The 14742-nt window shown below is 55.3% G+C and overlaps 1 protein-coding gene across 1 annotated transcript in view; it reads right to left on the bottom strand.

The window, feature by feature from the left end:
* Window positions 1-14742, bottom strand: part of ADAMTS2 (ADAM metallopeptidase with thrombospondin type 1 motif 2) — a 245140-nt gene that overhangs the window by 75350 nt on the left and 155048 nt on the right. The gene's annotated exons all lie outside the window — the stretch shown is intronic.

The following is a 14742-nucleotide window of genomic DNA, read 5'->3' on the forward strand; positions in this document are numbered from 1 at the left end:
CAGGTATCCGTGGGCCTCAGCAGAAGTCAGAGGAGTCCACGGCACAAGAAAGGTGAGGCACCTCCCCTCCCCACAGCATAGCCTGCATGGCCTTCCAGAAACACTGGTTATGGTTAACCCCGCGTTCAGGGCCAGCCAAGTCTCCCTTTCCCACTGATCGCACCCTCACACTCTCAGGATCTTCCCTGGAACAATGCTCTCACTACCACCCCCTTCATTCATTCACTTCCTGACCAAACTTGACTCTTCTGGAGGCCCAGCCTCCAGATCTCATCTGCTTCCCAGGAAGCATCAGGGTCCATTACTTCCTGAGTTCTCTGTATTTTCCCTGCATGTCTCCAGCACTCAGGATGCAGTCGCACCCAGCAGATACTCAGGACACACTTGTCAAGAGAACAAATCCACTCATGCCATCACTCAGTGGAGAGGCATGAACTCGTCGTGCAGGGCCTCCCTGTGTGCAGACCAAACCCCAGAACGCTGACCTTCCCCTGGTGAGGGCAGATCCCGCCACATGCATGTCCCAGAGCCCACTCTGTCATCTCAGGCCAGGGCCCTTCTCCCCCGGAATCCCAACTTTTCGAATCTCTGTCTGAGCAATGGAAATTGCTACCTACAAACAGCAGGAAAACCCTTTGGGAAATCTGAGAGTTAGCAAGTAAAATCGATTCACGATGGATGGGATGGGCAGGCACATGGGGTATGCTAGACGAAGAGCCTCGTGATGACTGTCACCCTTGCTGTGGCACCAGTGGGAGGGAAAAAGGGGTCCTGGGACGCCTCCAGCCAGCCCTACATGTGGCCCCGTGGGAAGCCTCCTGCCCACAAATCTACTTTCCAATTATAATTTCTCTGCCCAGACCTGGCTTTCCTCCAGGGAAGCGATGACCGATAGCCTACAGGATGGTCACTGCAACTCGTGCATGAGTCTGGAGAGAGTGAACACTGGCCTGAGAGTCACACGCCGACAAGGTGAAGCTATGACTGGCAAGGTGGAGCCAACACACCCACACTGGGCCTTCCCTTCAGTAAAACAAGATGAAGTCTCAACTTGCTTTGTGAGGACTAGACTTCCACACGTATGTGATGGACTGATCCTGGTGAAAACAGCAAAGCTGGGGTTGTTACTGCTGCTAAGCCATGTCACCCTGCAGCCCCTAGGAGGTCGCAGAGGCAGGGTGCACACCCTCTAAATCCGGATGTCCTTGCCCACCTTTGAGGGTCAAACCAGACCTAGGCTTTTTGATCCACAGTGAGACAGTAACCCTAAAAGTCAGTTTTTCCTAAGAGAGAGGGTTTTTTTTTTTTTGTCTGTCTCCAAAGTATCATTTTATCTCTCACAAGCAATTTGGCTCACAGAGTTTGACCGAAAGTTGTGGTGTAGAACAGAAGAAGGCAGTGATACAGGGAGGTTCCGCTGCCCCTGGGGCGGGGAGCAGGGGTGGGCACGAGAGAAGAGAGGGGGCAGAGACAGGGGTGAATGGCAAGCTTCACTCTACACGCTTCACTTCTGACTCCCAGGTCATGCTTCGAGTGAAAACAGTTCAGATACTTGGGAAGAAGATGAAAGCAGAGAAAGCTTGAACCTTCTCTCTGGGACCTGGGAGGGGACAAGGTCACATCAAGTCCCCGAAGTCTGGGTGACTTCAGATAGCTACGCCTGGGGACCCAAAGACAGTGGCAGGGTAGCCTGCTGTTCGGAAGGGATTCAGGGCTGAGTTTACAGAATTATCTCCTTTGATGTTCCCAATAGCTGTTGGAGGCCAGAGGGAGGGGTGTCAAGCCCTCCTGAGAGATGAGGAAGCTGAGGCTGGCCCCCGAGGGAGGAAGGAGATGCAGGGCTGGCCCCACCTCAGTTGCTGGCCCAGAGCCTGCCATCAAGGCCCTCCTGTCTCCTGGCCCCACCACTAGGGCTGAGGGTGGCCACTCTCACCTCAGGGAAGGGGTCTTATGTCCTTCTTGGACAGTGGGCGGGTCTGACCCTGACTCCTGATTCTGGACAGAAGGGGGCCAGACCCCCCAGCAACTCCACCACTAGGTCCCAAGCTCTGCGAGGCAAAGCCCCACCTCCCGCTGGGGGTGAGGGCCAGGTGTTCAGGGCCAGGGTGTCGGGCTGCTGCACAAGGCCCAGCTGTATCTTCTGAGCTGCCCCCACCAGCCACCAGCTCCTGGCAGTGGGGCTGGGCACCCTGCCTCTGGCCTTGGAGACCAACTAGGCCTTCAGGACTGCTGGGGAGCTAGACAGGGCATGTCCAGAGCTTGCCCAGGAGACAGCCAAAAAGGAAGCCAGGCCTGCTCTTGAGATGTCCCAGCCCTGCCTGCCCTGGTGCCCTCCACTGAGGTGCACCTTTCTCTGTTTCTCCTAGAAAGCCTCCGCCCTTCCACACAGAGACACAGCTCCACACAACCTGCTTCTTTGGGAATCAGGGCTTTGAGCTGGGTGTGCCCCAGCCCCTCTCTACAGCACAGGCACCTCTTGGCAGCTGCTGGACCTTCTAGGTGGTCCCCAACCCAGATCCCCACTCCTAAGCCCTCCTGATGGCCCGGCCCCTGCAGACCCCCCAGCGGGTGGGAACCCCACAGTGACCAGCTGGCGGGGCATGTCTTCTTCCCCATTAGGTGGTGTGACCGAACCCTTACGCCTGCAAACACATCCCCCTCTGGCGTCCGGCTCCCAGTGCCCATGCTGTGATTCATCAGGACCAGAAAGAGCAGAATGCAGGGTTTATGGGGCATGGAGGAGGCAGGCTGTGCTGAGGAGAGGGCCCTGCCCTGCCCCCCAGGGCCACGCCAACTTTTTAGTGGGTTGTGAAATTGCCACCGCCCCACAAAGCTAGCTGCACCCCATTCCCCACAGGATGCTCCAGCAGGGCCCACTGTGGCCTGGAGACCCCCATGAAGGGGCAATACTTCTGCCAAGCAGAGAGCCCACAGACACAGCACAAAAAGCCACAAAGACAGAGGCAGCTTCCCAACACCTCCCTTCCAATGCCCCTTCCTCCTCAACCCCCATTCCACTTTCTCAACAGGCAGACAGGAAGCAGCTCCTCTCCACCCCATGTCCTCCTGCCCAACCTCCCACCCTCATGGATCATTCTTTATGATGGCTGCCACTCCAAAAGGTCTGACTTCCTCTTTCCTCTGCCTGAAACCCTCAACGGCTCCTCAGTGCTTTCAGGAACAGCCCTCAGCCCTCAGCTTGGCACGTGGGGCCCTTTCAAAGGTGGCCCTGGCTTGCTTCTCTGAACTCCACTTCAGCTACTTTCTTTCAGGAACCCTCACTCCTAACAGCTCTGCCTTCTCCTGCTTGTGCAATGCTTTGTACCTGTAATTCCCTCTCCAGCCTCTGGATTCTTGAAAAGCATTTGAAAAAGCAAAGGGCAATCAATGTGTTTCAAATGAGGAGGGCAGTTATCACCCTGCGAGCGTCCCGCAACCCCCAGCCCAGGGCCTTCCCCCTACAACGGGAGGAAGGCCGCTGCAGCTTCTCAGGTTGCCCCTGCTTGCTCACAAGGATCCAGTCTGAGCTTCTTAAACAGGGAGTCCTACCCTTCCCTGGGACCTTTGTACTTGCTGTGCCTCCGGTTTCTCACGCTCTTCCCCCAGCACAACTATCCCCTGCTCAAAGTGAGCCCTGAAAAGTAGTTGCTCCCAGAACAGCATGGAGGTTCCTTAAAAAACTAAAAATAGAGCTACCACATGATGCGGCAATCCCACTCCTGGGCATATATCTGGAGAAGCATATGGCCCGATGCAGCACTGTTTACAACAGACAAGACATGCAAACAACTAAATGTCCATAGAGGAATGGATAAGGAAGATGTGCTATATATAGATGTATATAGTGGAATATTAGGAGCAGGCAATGGCACCCCACTCCAGTACTCTTGCCTGGAAAATCCCATGGACGGAGGAGCCTGGTGGGCTGCAGTCCATGGGGTCGAGAAGAGTCAGACACGACTGAGCGACTTCACTTTCACTTTTCACTTTCATGCATTGGAGAAGGAAATGGTAACCCACTCCAGTGTTCTTGCCTGGAGAATCCCAGAGACGGGGGAGCCTGGTGGGCTGCCGTCTATGGGGTCGCACAGAGTCGGACACGACTGAAGCGACTTAGCAGTGGAATATTACTCAGCCATTAAAAAGAATGAAATAAGGCCATTCGCAGCAACATGGATGGATCTAGAGAATGTCATACTGAGTGAAGTCAGTCAGACAGAGGAGAAGTATTATATGACATCTCCTACATGTGGAACGTTAAAAAAAATGATACAAATGAACTTACAAAACAGAAAGAGACTCACAGACTTAGAAAAGGAACTCGTGGTTGCTAGGGGGAAGGAATAGTTAAGGAGTTTGGGAAGGTCATGTACACAATGCTATATTTAAAATGGATAACCAACAAAAACCTATTGTATAGCACATAGAATTCTGCTCAGGGTTACGTGCCAGCCTGGATGGGAAGGGGGGTGGGGGATGCATGTATAGGTATGGCTGAGTTCCTTCACTGTCCACCTAAAACTATCACAACATTGTTAAACGGCTACAGCCCAATACAAAATGCTTTTGGTGTTAAAAAAACTATATTTCAAAAACAGCCGTTGCTGGACTATGCCCTTGATGCGGACGCACCCCTCTTCCTCACTCACTGCTGTGTCCCCAGCAGTGCTGAGCACACAGCAGATGCTCAGTAAACAGTTTTGAATGGGTGAACAAGAGAATAACCGGAAAATGCAGACCAAGAGGCAACGGGGCAAAGTGCAACAGCAGCAGGGCGCGCAGTGCCCTGCAATGATCGAAGGCCAGGCCAAGCGCCCCAGAGCCTGCCTACCCTCCCTGCCCTCCTGAGGCCTCCTGTGTGCTGGGGAGAAGCTACTCACCTCTGTCCAAAGCCGCAGGGCTTCTCTGCGCAGAGAGAGGCCAACGGCTCTCTTGTTTGGGGAAATACATTGTAATGCACCTTTTGCTTATGCAAAGGTGCAGCCAAGTTTCTGTTCTGGAATAGAAAATAAGAAAGGATGCAGGCTGTGCATGATAATGTAAAAGTTGGCTTTCTTTGTGGCAGACTTCTACCCTGGACACCAGTGAGCCTTGGCAGGTGGCCTGCGGCTACTGGGCAGAGGTGACCTTCTCCCCTGCTGAGGTGGAAGGACAGGGCAGGACGGAAGAGGCTGGTCCAGGCAGTGGGGCCCTCCCAGGGCAGGCAGGGGCGAGCTGCTGGTTGGGTTCTCATTCCTTATGCCCAACCATCAGGAAAGTTACCACCTCTTCCTCTGAGCCAAGCTCTGCCAGCTAAGGTGCCTAGGCACCCAGTGAGGAGAAGGCAGGCCTGGAGGAGTCTGTTGTGAGGCCTTGGAAGCAGGCACAAGCTGGCTCTGCTTTGTGGCTTCTCGGAGCCTTTGACATGACTGGGAAGAAGGTCTGTCTGAGCCCTCCAGGAGGAGGCTTGTACATCACAGTGGAGGTGGAGGTGAAGGCAGTGCTGGAGAAGCTGGGGCAGAAAGTCTGCGGGCCACCAGTGAGCATTTTCATTCGTGCCCGTCTCATAACACAAATGGGGCTGCAAAAGCCCAGTCTCACTATGAGAATGAACATTCCCTTTGCAGATCTTCTTTACCACTCGCTTCTCAGCAAACGCTTCGCAGGCAAAGCAAGAACAAACACGACTCTAGCCTCTGCTCATAATATCAAACTGTCTTGAAACGCAAATGAGCAGGATAGGAATTGCTAAGATCGTATTGTGCACAAAAATCCAGGCCCCACCACTGTGACTCCTCCCATGACGGTGAAACCATCCAGTCCCCAAGCCTGCACCAGGCCACTCTCTGCTGGGCCTGGGGACATCCCTGCAGGTCTCCAGGGTGGAGACAGGTTCCTCCACTCCCAGGCAAGTAGTTCGATGCCCAGAATCTAGATGGGGCCTCAACAAATGGTTACTGTGCAAACAAAGAAGCAAAGCTGCCTTAAACCATTGCCGTGTTGGTGCTGATTACTTCCAAGAAGCTGCCCGTTCCAGTCACTTCGTCAGGTTGCAGGGGTTCCAGGGTGGGCTCGGCTGCCATCTTGCCCTGTGACTTGGGCTTGATATTTTGCCCGTTTGAGCCTCAGTTTCCTCATCTGTGAAATGGAGGCAATACCAGTTCTAACCTCTCAGGCTGTTACCATGAACCAAACTCAACACTATATTTAAAGCATCCAACAAAAATCCCAGGCACATAGCACAGACTCAGGAACTCAGTAGAGCTGTCATCAAATGACAGAAGGTCAAATACCGGAGTTCTTTCTCTGGCCCCACTGGGGGTCTCCTCAGGGCAGCCAGGGAGGGCTTGCTTGGACCACAGCGTGCAGCCAGGCTGTTTCCCAAAGCCCACGCTGGGCCTCAGCAGGCACCTGTGTGTGACCCAGACCTGGGGTTCTCCCCTCTAGCTCTGCCACAGGGCAACCAACAGCCACACCAAGACTGGAGGCCCAGCCCTCCCACTCACCACCAGAGGGCTCATCAAACAGGGATAAGGCTGCAGACCAGGGAAGAACAGCTCTGCCGAGGCTGCGGGACACAGAAGGATCTGTCTGAGGCCGTGGGACACAGAAGGATCTGTCTGAGGTCCATGTGGAGGGCGCTGACAGGAAGGAGCAGGGGAAGACAGGGACCTTGATTCCTTCTGACAGTGGCCCTGGCCCTGGAGAGCCCTGGGGTGTCGGCAGCCTCCCTGTGCCCCCTGAGCTCCAGCCCCGGAGCCTGGGGTAGAGTCTCCTCTGGAGAAAACCCTTCGGAGAGGCCCTGGTGGCGACGCCACGTGACATCCCTATGGCCCCACCAGCCTCAGAGACCGTGAGCAAGACAACCAACCCCCGCCCCCGCCCCTGGCCAATGTCAGCAGTTGGGCACTGGCAGGGCATGTGAAAACAGTGATTTTTCATTCCTCCTATGATTCATGTTCTTCTAATTCCCTACCGCTCTTTGACCCCAGGAAAGGAAGGGGAAAATGCCATCGTGGGGAGGGGAGCCACAACACCTGGGAGGTTCCCGGGGAGGGGAACAGGGAAGCAGCAAGTGCCCTGGCTGACGAGGGTTAGTGGAGGCGGCTGAGGACAGGCAGCAAGGCAGACCTAGGCTGTGCCCCCAACCCCTGCTCCTGCTTCTCACACACCTTTAGGGTCAAAGGTAGATCCTGAGAGCTGTGGGCCCCGCTCCCCACTGGGACCCTAAGAGGAGATTACACTGCAAAAGCAGAGTCCCCTCCCCAGGTGGCTCTAGCAGGAGGTGAGGGGACCCTGTGAGTAAAGTGGCCTCAACAGCGGCTGGCGCCACCCACCCCAGCCCTGAGAGGTGTGTGTGAGCTCCAGAAGCTCCTGTCCAGCTGGCTGGGTGGGAGGTGGCAGCTGTGGGCTGGGAGAGGCCGCAGAGTGGATAGGTCATCACAGCGCCAGGCCTGGACCGGGTGGGATAAGCACACCCGAGTAGTCCAGGGCAGGAGCCCGGCCCTGGGTCTGAGGATACGCAGGGCAGGCATTCAGGCCCGCCTCCCCACCACCATGAGGGCCTCAGGGTCCCTCACCCGAGGAGGACAGCCAGGCCCAACCCCTGGGTCAGAAAGACCCCCTGGAGGAGGGCACGGCAGCCCACTCCAGCATTCTTGCCTGGAGAACCCCATGGACAGAGGAGCCTGGCAGGCCACAGTCCATGGGGTCGCACAGAGTCAGACGTGACTGAGTGACCAACTCTTACTTACTTACTTACTGCATCAGGCCTGCCTCCCCACCGCCATTAGGGCCTCAGGGTCCCCAACATGATGAGGAAGAAGGAAGAGCTCCGCCCAGCAGGCACTGACCCAGAAGAGACTGGGGACACCCTGGCCACCTGAGCCTCTGGCACAGCCAGGGGGTCATCAGGAATTCCGATCTCCCAGCAAAATACAGAAGTTTCAGAGCACCGCTCCCTGTAGTATTACAGAGTTGTCTGCTGTGAACATATCCCTCCTCTGAAGTGAAATCCCTCAGCACGATTCCTAACATCCGTAAGGACCCTCCCCAACTGCAGTAGGAAGCCGCTCTGTCCACGTGGCCCACTGCCTGGCGCCACAGGAACCTGTTGGGGTCATGGCGCTCCCTTGCTAGCCTCTGTCCCCAGGCAGAGCACTGTGCTGACTGCCTGGGCCAGGGTGGGAGCAGGGACCCAGAAGCGTGGAACCAGAGAACAAACAGGTGGCCGAGAAGATGGGTGAACATCCCCTGTGACGCAGGGAGCCCAGAGCCAAAGGCAGAGGGCCTGAGCTCACAGACACGTGAGGAGCTGCCCCAGGGCACTGCAGGATCAGAGGGGCCCACTGGAGCCCACAGGCCCGCCTCACTGCCAGGCCCGGGTGCTCCACCCCCGCACCCGGCTGCCCCCCATGCTGTGAGCTACGGACATCCCCACAGAAGGGGCTAAGCTCCCTCGGGTGCTGCTCTCCTCGGGGCCGGCCCGTCTGCTGCACCACCGTGGCCTCCAGTGCCTTCAACGGGTTGTTACGTTGTTAACTGCCACCTCCCTCCATTGGGCCCGTCTGTGCCCACTGAGAACTGGGGGCTCCTCTGCATCTTCAGCTGCCGCATCCTCAGTGTCTAGGACCCGGCTGGCTCCCAAAGCTTCAGGATCAATCCAAGCTTGGCCGTTCTGGCCAGCTCTGTCCCTCCAAGGCCTCCTGTGCCACAACCCCACACCTGCCCCACTCCGTGCCTCCCGGGACACGCTGAAGGTCCACACGGGAAAGCATGCTCCCCAACTTGTCCACTTTGCCAATATGTGGTCAAAACCAGTTCCAGACGCACCTCAACTGTGACCTCCCCAGCCAGGCAGAGGGCGCTGGCTGTGTCTCGAGGCTGCCGAGGCCCCTGTCCTTCCTGTTGCACTAAGGGAAGCCAGTGTGTCCCCAAGAGAGCCAAGCTTCTCAAGGACAAGAGCGGGGCTGCTTTGACAGACCTCGTAGACAAAGAAACAATGGCTGCACCTCATTGGCCAGCTCTGACCTTCCCAGACCTGTGCCAGGCACCTCCTCGCATCACCACCTTCCACTCCCGCACTCTGCAAGTGAGTGTTGCTGCCCCTGTTTACCTGTTGTGGGACAGAGGCTCAGAGAGACTGAGAAACTCGCCCACATGAGCACTAGTGGGACAGGGCAGAGGCTTTGGAGAGCACTGGGCAAAAGTGCTGACATTAAAGCTGCATATCCCTCACCCTGGCGACTCAAACCTCCAGCACCTATGCTAGAGACAAACAACCTTGAGCATCAAGGAAGGCGGACGCGAACATTCATGCTACTAGGGCTTCTTTTCCATGGGAGTCTGTGGGACCACCGTCATCCTATGAGAACTCATTTACTCAGTGATTCGTTCATTCACGAGACACTTCCTCAACCCCTGCTGTGTGCCTGACCCTTCCCCAGCTGCTGAACGTGCAGAACCAGGTAAACAGACCCTCTAAATCGGACATTAAACTTGGGGCACCCAGCCCTCCTGAGACATGCCGCCAAGGGGCCCCTCAGGCAGCAGAGGGGTCTGCTCAGCTACAGCTCCCATAGCACAGGGGGCAGACAAGGAGGAACCTGGGTAGGAGGGACAGCTGGGGGGAAGCAGCACCCTCTGCTCTTCAGGCTCGACTGTCACCTCCTTACTGGAGTTTGCGGGCGACAAGCTCTGCCACTTCCCAGAGCTGTCACCAAGGAGTGACACTGCCCAGCCTTCCTCATCCACGGCGACTCACACTCCTACTTTGGCAACCGCCAGCTCCCCAGGGGAGGCCAAGGACAGGCTGCTCGGAGCCTTCCCTCCTCACCTGTCAGGAGGCCTCCAGGAGCTGGGAGGAAGGTGCAGGGGAGTCCTGGGGGCAGGAGAGAGCCTCACACTTCAGGGCAGAAGAGGCAGAGGGAAGGACAGGTCTCGGCTCCCCCCATCAAAATGTCCTCTGCCTGTACTGTCATCCCTGGGAGGAGGGACGTGGTCTATTGTCTCCCCCACAGGAAAGTGACTTCTTGCAGCAGGACCTCAGGCCTGCTAACATGACACTTCTAGCACCTGGAACTGTGCTCAGAGTAGGTGCTCTGTACATACAGTGAAGTGAATAAGTCAGTGGGTGAGGGGGTGAACACACCCTAGAGCGAGGAGGAAGACACAAGCCCAGGGGAAACGCCAGGAGAGTCACAGATGGAAAAGACAGTCAGGGCCGTGGGCAGCGGGAAGAGGACCAGTATCCAGGGCACACAGGTATGTGAATCCCATCTGCCATGCCCCAGCCATGCCACTCAGCCTCTCTGAACCTCAGTGATCATATCCAGGAAAGGCAACCTCATGGGGCACTGGGGCAATGTAGAGACACATCGTGTAAGTACTTCCTTACATGTGTGTGAAAACTCAGCCCCCTAGGCCACAGGGACAGGTGTCTGGAATGGTATCAACAGAAGGCATGAGCCCTGGACTCCCTAAGAGAGATGATTCTATCTCTTTAGAACCCAAACCAACCTCATGATTCCACTGATAGTCTATTGGGATCCCAGGCCCCTTAGCCTGGCACAGAAGGCTTTGCCAACCTCATTCCTGCCTCTCCCCCAGCACCCTACACTCTGATTGGCCCCAGCCTCGAGCTGTGATGTGGTGATGCCATTGAGCCTTTACACATGCTGTTCTATCACCCACAACACCATCAGCCCACACCACGCTGCCCTGCAGGTTAACTCTGCCTCTGGGGCCAGGCAGCTCAGCAGTGAAGAATCTGCAAGAGCCACAGGAGACACAGGTTTGATCCCCAGGTGGGGTAGATCCTCTGGAGGAGAGCATGGCAACCCACTCTGGTGTTCTTGCCTGAAGAATCCCATGGACACAAGAGCCTGGTGGGCTACAGTCCATAGGGTCGCAAACTCAGCTTAACACGCATCCAACCTGGGAAGCCCCCAGTGCCCAGCATGGGGCCCAATTTAGACCAGGCTTCTGAGAGTGCCCAACAATTAAATACAAGACTGGGGACAGCTTACACTCAAGGCATGCTCTCTGTGTGCCCAGCATGCTGTTAAGCACTTTTCTGGTATTTAACTCAAGTTATGCTCCCAACAGCCCTGGGAGGTAGTACTAATTATCCCCTATCCCAGCATACAGCAGGGCAGGCCGTCGCCTCCTTTCTTCTAGGCCTGAAGGAACAATCTACCTGCTGAGCAGCCAGTCATGTTCCGACTCACTAGTGCAGTGTGAGGTCTTAATTTCAATTTGTTGCCAACATTAAAAAGTAATTAGATTTCCTGTAAATTTGGATTTCCAGCTTCTCAGGGGACATGGCGGGGGGCAGGGGGAGGGGGCTCACAATGGTTCACCTTTCATTCACAATGGGGCTCATCTCAGGGGACATGGCAGGGGGGCGGCTCACAATGGTTCACCTTTCATTCACAATGGGGGCTCATCTCAGGGGACATTGTGGGGGGGGCTCACAATGGTTCACCTTTCATTCACAATGGGGGCTCATCTCAGGGGACATTGTGGGGGGCGCTCACAATGGTTCACCTTTCATTCACAATGGGGGCTCATCTCAGGGGACATTGTGGGGGGGGCTCACAATGGTTCACCTTTCATTCACAATGGGGGCTCATCTCAGGGGACATTGTGGGGGGGGCTCACAATGGTTCACCTTTCATTCACAATGGGGGCTCATCTCAGGGGACATTGTGGGGGGGGCTCACAATGGTTCACCTTTCATTCACAATGGGGGCTCATCTCAGGGGACATTGTGGGGGGTGCTCACAATGGTTCACCTTTCATTCACAATGGGGGCTCATCTCAGGGGACATTGTGGGGGGGGCTCACAATGGTTCACCTTTCATTCACAATGGGGGCTCATCTCAGGGGACATTGCGGGGGGGGCTCACAATGGTTCACCTTTCATTCACAATGGGGGCTCATCTCAGGGGACATTGTTGGGGGGGGCTCACAATGGTTCACCCTTCATTCACAATGGGGCTCATCTCAGGGGACATGGCAGGGGGGCAGCTCACAATGGTTCACCTTTCATTCACAATGGGGGCTCATCTCAGGGGACATTGTGGGGGGGGCTCACAATGGTTCACCTTTCATTCACAATGGGGGCTCATCTCAGGGGACATTGTGGGGGGGGCTCACAATGGTTCACCTTTCATTCACAATGGGGGCTCATCTCAGGGGACATTGTGGGGGGGGCTCACAATGGTTCACCTTTCATTCACAATGGGGCTCATCTCAGGGGACATGGCAGGGGGGCGGCTCACAATGGTTCACCTTTCATTCACAATGGGGGCTCATCTCAGGGGACATTGTGGGGGGCGCTCACAATGGTTCACCTTTCATTCACAATGGGGGCTCATCTCAGGGGACATTGTGGGGGGGGCTCACAATGGTTCACCTTTCATTCACAATGGGGGCTCATCTCAGGGGACATTGTGGGGGGGGCTCACAATGGTTCACCTTTCATTCACAATGGGGGCTCATCTCAGGGGACATTGTGGGGGGGGCTCACAATGGTTCACCTTTCATTCACAATGGGGGCTCATCTCAGGGGACATTGTGGGGGGTGCTCACAATGGTTCACCTTTCATTCACAATGGGGGCTCATCTCAGGGGACATTGTGGGGGGGGGGCTCACAATGGTTCACCTTTCATTCACAATGGGGCTCATCTCAGGGGACATGGCAGGGGGGCGGCTCACAATGGTTCACCTTTCATTCACAATGGGGGCTCACCTGTTCATTCCAAAATGACCACAAGGGAATGGGACCCAGGAGGGGATCTCCAGGGCTGTAGCCTCTCTTGTTGCCCCAGTCCCAACCACGCCCTATTGTCCACAGCCCGGACACCTGGATTAGGCTTTCTGCCTGGCTCCCACCAGCATCTGAGGTGCTGCCCCTTCTAAGTGCTGTATTTGCTGGCAGTCACACCTCCTGGTGGCTCATGGGGCTGTGCTCTCAGAGCACTGGGATAAACGTGAGGAACAGGAACAGTGCTGGGACGCCCGGCTGTGGCTACATGAGGAGCAGAGCCCGAGCCCTGGGGAGCCACCATGTGACAGTGGGAGCCTGTTCTGCCCATCCTCACATCCCTTGCTACACCCAGGCCCAAACTCAGTGTGTCCTCTTTATCCCGGGAGCCCTGCTCGCTTCCCTTCAGCTTCAGGGAGCCAAGCTTTCATGCCCAGTTTCAGACATGTGTTTCTCTTCCCAGGAACCAGAGCCAGAGACATGTGAAAGGGACTGGGGCCTGCGCCTTTCCTCTCTGCAGCTCTGCAGCCAGTTCACGGGATCATCCCCGAGACCCGCAGAAAACATGCCTGTCCTGTCTCAGCCTTCCCTACCATCACCACATGGCCCCAACATTCTTGGAAGTTGGTGAGAAATGGAGCCCATGGGCCTGATTGTTTGCAAACCCTGGCAAGGCTTTGGTGAGCCCAGGCCAATTTCTGGATTAAATTAGAAAAGAGGAAAAATATCTGAATCCTGGCACAGAGAGAAATCATTCAACAAAAATTGTTTAAGAACATCTCATGCTAGGAAGGGTCAAAGGGTACAGTCTCTACTCTCAAAGCTCAGAAGCTCCTTTGGGTCCCTGTTCTCCACAAGCCTAAAGAGTATGTCTGCCCTTGACAGAAGACATGCTTGGGGTGGGGGTGGGGCAGCAGGAATTCTTCCAGAACATGAGCAATTAGCCTAGCTAGGAGGGGCAGCTATGTCTGCCCAGAAATCTTGCTCCTCCTGCTCTGTTGTTTTAAAATGCTCGCTCAGTTGCTTTAAACAGAATCCCTAAAGTGACTTCCTGGATCCATTCAGTTGGCAAAGTCAGGGTGGGGGTGGGCTGGGGTCTGAGCAGGGAGAGGGTGGAGCTCAGCTCAAGTGTAAGGTCCCTGCAGTGGCCTTCAGAAAAGGTTGCTCTAGCTGCAGGGTCTTAGAGGCCTGAAGGGGATAGAGGGAACTCGTCTCCTGGGGGCACCTCAGGAGTGCCTTTCCTTCCAGTCTTTATTGATCAGGGTGTGTGGGAGGTGCAAAGACAAAGAAACCAAGTTTTGGGCACGGCAGGACCTTTGCCAGGTAGGTAAAAGCCAAGATTAGGATGCAACTGTTTCTGACTCCAAAGCTGGTCTTCATTCTATGCCCAGTGCTTCCCTAACACATGCGCCCACATGCATTGACACAGTGGGAGGCAAATGAAACTATAAAGTGCTGGGGTTCAGCTCAACGTGTTGTTGCTGGTTTCCAGTTGCTCAGTCGTGTCCGAATCCTTGCAATCCATGGACTGCAGCACGCCAGGCTTCCCTGTCCTTGACCATCTCCTAGAGTTTGCCCAAACTCATATCCATCGAGTTGGTGATGCCATCCAACTATCTCATCCTCTGTCAGCTCAAGGTGGGCATTAAGTAAGTAGAAGATTTCTTTAGCTCTAAGTGCACATATTTCTTGAGCCCCAGGTAGTGGCTTTGCGGGCCGTATGGTCTTTGTCCCAACCACTCAGCTCCACCACGGTAGCACAAAAGCAGCCATAGACAATTCACAAATGAGTGGGCATGGTCACGTCCCAATAAAACTTTATTTTCAAAAACAGATGGGCTGAATTTGGCTCTTGGGCTCTAATTTTGGCAAGCTTGCTTTAGACTACCAGTTCATCCTGAAAAAAATCATGTGAATTTGCTTAAACCTACTAATATGTCCAAGTTTCAGTTCAGTCACTTGAGTCATGTCTGACTCTGCAACCCCAAGGACT

The sequence above is a fragment of the Bos indicus x Bos taurus genome, chromosome 7, assembly GCF_003369695.1.
Source record: "Bos indicus x Bos taurus breed Angus x Brahman F1 hybrid chromosome 7, Bos_hybrid_MaternalHap_v2.0, whole genome shotgun sequence".
NCBI classification, from domain to species: Eukaryota; Metazoa; Chordata; class Mammalia; order Artiodactyla; family Bovidae; genus Bos; species Bos indicus x Bos taurus.